General features: G+C 37.6%; 1 long non-coding RNA gene across 2 annotated transcripts; it reads right to left on the bottom strand.

Moving 5' to 3' along the window:
• Window positions 1-823: 823 nt before the first annotated feature.
• On the bottom strand, window positions 824-2,762 carry LOC124887289. 2 transcript variants are annotated; one of them, XR_007044688.1, is made up of 2 exons: window positions 2,619-2,762; window positions 824-1,896 (listed from the first exon to the last, which is right to left on the bottom strand). It is a non-coding gene; the product is annotated as an uncharacterized LOC124887289 (long non-coding RNA). The 2 variants fall into 2 exon arrangements; XR_007044687.1 differs by having other exon boundaries at window positions 824-1,097.
• Window positions 2,763-6,042: the final 3,280 nt, after the last annotated feature.

Raw genomic sequence — 6,042 nt, 5'->3', positions numbered from 1 at the left:
TTTATTTTTGACACCATAAAATTTCGCAACTTTTACAATAGAATCAGCAATAATATCTCCAGTATGTTTACGATCTTCATCATATAAAAAAGAAAGAATACGTTTTTACATCACAAAATTACTATCCATCCAGTGGCAAGTAACGGTTAAATAATCATTTTTATTTATAGCACGACCAAGATTAGAAGTTAGGGACAATCTACATTGAATATTTTTTAACAATGTTGATAAATAAAAACAATATTGTGAATGAAGTCTAAAAATATCAGATCGACAAATATTTCTAGGAATACCATAAAACATAGGATTATAAATTGCTTGACTATAGTGAATAAAGACATCCGAAGAAGGAAAACTAAAAGGAAAACAACCCACAACTACCATTTTAGCTATTTCTTCCCAGTCCCTCAATTTATTATACTTCTTCATTAACTGATCAGTTGCTGGGTCCATTCTAGTTTGCGTTGGCCCACCAACATCCCCACCACCTCGTGCAATATTTAACTCTCTTTCATGAGCATCACCTATATGTCTCATTAACGTACCGTACCTCCTTGTTTGCCTCTGCTTTTATGCTTATATATTTATTGACAAATATTGCATTGCACCTCAGTATCTGATATACGTTTAAAAAATTGCCATGCAATACTAGTTGTTTTACGAGCTTTTGGGGAACGGGAAGGATAGTGTCACGCCCCAAATCCTATTAAGGCGGACTGGCACCCGTTGCCGGTAAGGCTCGGGAGAACCAACATGTAGCGATACATTACCTATGAACATTATAAGTTACTTTCATACTAAACATGCCCTCAAAAGATAAATAGGACTAGCAAGCCAAAAGATATTATATGACTAGGCCGTTGGAGCCACAATGTCTACGGTACGATACATGACCATACTATACCTTACGTAGTCTACAAGGCCTCTAGACAAGAAACATTATCTTATAAGGGTCGGGACAGGCCCCGCCTCATGATAAGATACTATACAATGCAAAAAAAGATATGATAAGACTCAAAGCCCCGAAGCAACCTGGACCTCAGTGACTGCAGTTAATATCCTGTACTCTTACTAGGGAGGTTTATTAGCTTCTGTACCTGCAGCATGGAATGCAGGTCCCCCAAGAGGGACGTCAGTACGAAATAATGTACTGAATATGTAAGGCAACATGTACTATATATGAGATAAAAACTCAAATGAAACCATGTACTGCTGTAGGGTAAAAGACCACCTTTATGAATATTGTGGAGTCATGTATCTTATAACAATTATGTTACTTTACTCTTATTACTTGAATAATCTGTGCACAGCATGTAATACAAATGACCAGCTGATCAGTGGTAATTCTATATCAGGATCGACCCATGCTAGGCTTTTCTTTCACCCCTGGGATACCCCCTGTAATACTGGGATTGACCCATGCTAGGTGATTCTTTCACCCCTGGGATACCACCCAACAGAAGCAACTGTAGACATAAATCTTCTTATTACTTTTGAGATGAATCTTTGGTGGTCGTAACATTTGAGCTATAAGACTATAAGCATGACAAATGACAAGTATGTGTCCATGTAACATCATGTCATAATGAAAAGAGTGGGTTGTACAATTAGTGAAACATGTAGGACATAAACAACGTATGAACTTTATTTAGCTAAAAAGAAGACTCATATGTCATGGTACCCAATGTATGTATGCAGCAGTGACAATGCTCGAATCTGGACACACAAGTACATGTTAAAGAGTGGAGTGGTTATGTCAAAGTTTGTAAAGATCTCTATGTGCCAATGAAGACTTTGGATTCCATGCCAAATAATAAGAGATCGAATAGCCTTACATACCTCGACATATCAACTTGTTTTTACGTCGAAATGACTTCTTTTCTTCCAACTATTTATCTACAATATCATGTTTTAAAGCTAGTATTAGCAGCTAATCAATGCATCTGGACAGCCCAATCTCACAAGACACAACACTTTGGCAACAAACATATAACCATCAACTCAATGGTGTTATTCCGACTTTCTCAATTCTAACTGTATTCAACCAGCATACATTATCATATACATGATGTATACAGCCTATATTAGCTCTATAACATGCTGGCAACAGTCCATAACTACAACACATAACCATTTTACTAAACGCTCAACTAAGAAGCACAACATCTCGTCGTCTCCCTACATTTCGTCGTTAACAATTCATACTTGTTCCAACTTTGAACCAGATGCTCCCAACATACATATACATCAAATAAACCTTAACATAGTCACAAAATAGCTCAAAACGTAGGGGGAAACGTGAAACAACAGCCCCCTCAACAAAACAGTCCAATACCATTTTGGAAGCACATAAGATCATATAAGGTTACTTGTTTCCAAAGAACTAGCAAAACAGTCCAGCAACCTTGGCAACCATATACACACTATAACATGTTAATAACCTCAACTTTATATCATATTAAATTCAAAAATCAGGGTAAGAATCGTTCCAAAGCCAAGAAAACCAAACAACAACTTTCAGGACACAAGCTGTCCCGAAATTCCTGCACAGTGAACCAGCCAACTTATCTTGTTTTCCATGGAAAATTCATATCAAATATATGGTTATTTTTACATACCTTAACTCCCAAGGTGTAGTTCTAATTCAATAACTCAAAAAGTAGCCTTTGGTTGCCTTCCAAGGTGAAGAAATGCCAAGAGAAACTTAGAGAGAACAGCTGAAATTTTTTTTGGTCTTTTATTGATTAACCTAGGGAGCTCGGTTTTGGTCCCTTTTTAAGGAGACTTTAGACCGACTTTCTCCTTATATTTGCAGCTGATTAACTCAAATTGGTCAATGACTAATTTTCCCCTTTCATTTGGGCCTTTTGGATCTCTAAATCAATGGGCTTTAGTGGCCCATTTCCTTAATCTTTCTTGCACTTTGTTTGGGCCCAATTTTGTTAGTAGTGAATGAATGTAGTTGGGCCTATTATATAAAAATCTTGGGCTGAACATCTTGGCCCAATATAATGTTAAACCATTGGCTTAAATAGCCTCCCTAACTTGGGCTTCGTTTGTCACAAGACTTGGAAAGTTTCGGCGTTAAGCCTTGTCTTCGTTCCCCTTTCTTTTTACTAACGTCTAGACTTCAAGTGAGTTCACTTATGAATGAATTCTTCTCCCTCATGTATATATAATTTCTAAGCTAAGCACACAGGTGACTCACCTGCTAGCTCCCTAAGTTCCATAAGCATGTCAATGTTTTTTTTTTTCCGTTTAAGGCCACAGTCTCTAAATAGACTTCCATATAGTGCCCCAATCTAACACTTGAACACTTGAAAAATTTTGGTAGTAATTAAATCAAGTCGTATGTCATTTTATGTGAACATTACTAGTACATGTAAAATGTGGGGTGTTACAGATAAGAAGGGAGATTAACCAATTTAGACCTAACTTTAGCATTTCCTACTGTGGGTGTCTCACCATTATTTTCATCATCTTCTTCTAAATGAACCGTATCTACTTTATTTTCTTCTTCTATACCATAATTTTTTCGAGCTTCTAGATAATCTATATCGTGAGCACCTACACCTATTTTTTCCTCAAAAGGTGTACCAAGAGGTACCAGAGGCGAAGGCACACGGGTATATCTACTACTTGAAGTATCTCTACCACTAGTAATTCACTTTTTACTACCACTACCGCTTCCGGAACAATTTTTTTTAACACCTTTAGTAGCGAGGTTTCTTAATTTATCCATAATATAAATTAAACTAAAAAAATTCAAAATACACAATAATAATAAAATTAAATATTCAACAATTAATACAATAAATAAAAATTAAACGTAAGAGATGGAACGACAATACCAAATTTTGGAAGTATCCAAAGGTTGCGACTTTAGAAACTTCCACTCGTACTTTGTAATCGCAAAATTAAAAAATTAAAGTGACCACTTTAGGAAATTAAATATATTGAATATTTGAGAATTAAGAATTGAGATTTGAGAGAGAATAAGATTTGAGAGAGTAAAAATTGTGTGAAAAATAATTTGAAGGTGTAGGGTATTTATAGAATTTTTTTTGGGATTAAAAAATATTTTAAATGATTTTTTTTAATAAATGGGCCCAAACTAGCTGTTTGGACTCAAAAATGGCTATATAGCCATTGGGCCTACAGCTAGTTTGGCCTAAATATCAATTTATTTTTTAAAAAAACTTATCCGGGCCTGGACGAGTCAGTTAATCGGTGGGCATGGACTGGACTAGGTTCGGGCTGGGTTAACCGGGCCCAACCAAAAAATTTAACCGGCCCGGGACCCGATACCCTACAGCCTATGGGCTAACCAGGCCGAGTCAAACCGGGATGATTTTATTAAGTGGGCCGATTCGGATTGGGTTGGACCGGGTCAACCCAGCCCATTTGATAGGTTTACAGCAGGGGAACTTTCCTGATCATGTCGGGAGTGGAGTGCATAAAGTCTGTTTTGACGTTGACCATTGGTGGCACTGGAAGTGGCGCCCTGCTGAGTCGAGCGACTGGATGAAACTGGAGGAGGGTTGGACTGATCCTACTGACGCAAATCCTTTCCCCTCTGAGCCATTACTCGACACTCTCAAAATCTGTAGCCTAGCTTACCACACCCAAAACAGACATCACTACTAGCTCTACACAAACCTAGGTGATTTCTACCATATTCTCTGCAAAATGGATGAGTACGACACTGTTCCCACTACCCAGGGTCTTGGGGCCTAACGCCACATCCTGACTATCATTGACGCCACATCCCGACTATCATTCTTAAATTTTGGTACTGGTGTACTAGCTGAAGACAGAGATGGAGCTAAAAATGTCTGATCGAATTGAGAACGACTACCACCCTCTGACCTTGGTTGAGAAAATTAAAACTTCCTATCCTAGCCTCTTATTCTCTCTTTTCTTTTCCTTAGCTTTCTCCTCCTCAATCTGCTGAGCATGAACCATGAGCCTAGACAAGTCCATCTCCTTAATCAACATAGCAGTCCCACACTCCTTGACTAAACTATCAACAACACTAGAAACAAACTTACTCATTCTAGACCTATTATCAGACACCACATTAAGAGCAAACCTAGCCAACTGGGTAAACTTAAGATAATACTCCCTCACACTCATGTTACTGTGCTTCAAATTGATAAACTCTTGCACCTTAGTTTCCCTTAACTCTAAAGGAAAGAACCTATCTAAAAAGGCTATAGCAAACTCCTCTCACTCAACAGGTCCTGCATTTGCACCTCTATCTTCCTTTCACTGCTTATACCAGGTGGGAGATATATCCTGTAATTGGTAAGCACCTAACTCTACATTCTGACTAGAAGTCACACCCATAATGTCAGTTATTTCTGAACTATGTCGAGGAACTCCTGTGGATCCTCATCAGACTTGGATCTCAAAAATAATAAAGGTTTCATTCGGGTAAAATTCCAAATCCTAGTTGTAGCAGTATTAGCCACTAGATTAGCTGTGATAACAGCTTGATTATTATTCTAAGCTATTATCGAGTGAGCTAGAGTGGTGAATGTAGCTCTGAATTTAGCATGAGAAACATGCTCGTTTAAGGGATTTTCCTGAACAGGTGGAGGTACAGGTTGATTCCCATTTCTCCTTTCGTTAGTCTTTCTGGGAGACATTTTCTGTAAATGGGAAGAATTTTGAATTAGAAAGAGATTTTAAGATAAGCTCATAATCATTCGTACGACATGAATACTAAAGGAAAGGAAACTTTTCCTAAAATATTACGTAGCCTTTTCTACATAAGTGTGGCGCGCAACACACCCATGCACAAGACTATACTCAAAGCGGTTTTCAAACTCCCTAGGACACTTTAAAACCTTAGGCTATGATACTAAGTTTGTACCACCCTGAGAGTACATATGGGATGCCACACAGTTCTTACAGTCACAAGTGACCACAAGGTAACCTATAAGTTGGTATCTGCTGTGAGCACTGAATGAAGCTTCTAATAAAAGATACAATACAGAATAACTGATTATGAAATAAGGTTTTATATTACTTAGACAT

Source organism: Capsicum annuum, chromosome 9 (assembly GCF_002878395.1).
Source record: "Capsicum annuum cultivar UCD-10X-F1 chromosome 9, UCD10Xv1.1, whole genome shotgun sequence".
Lineage (NCBI taxonomy): Eukaryota > Viridiplantae > Streptophyta > Magnoliopsida > Solanales > Solanaceae > Capsicum > Capsicum annuum.
The sequence above is the reverse complement of the archived record's forward strand: the minus strand, read 5'-3'. Positions and strand labels throughout refer to the sequence as shown.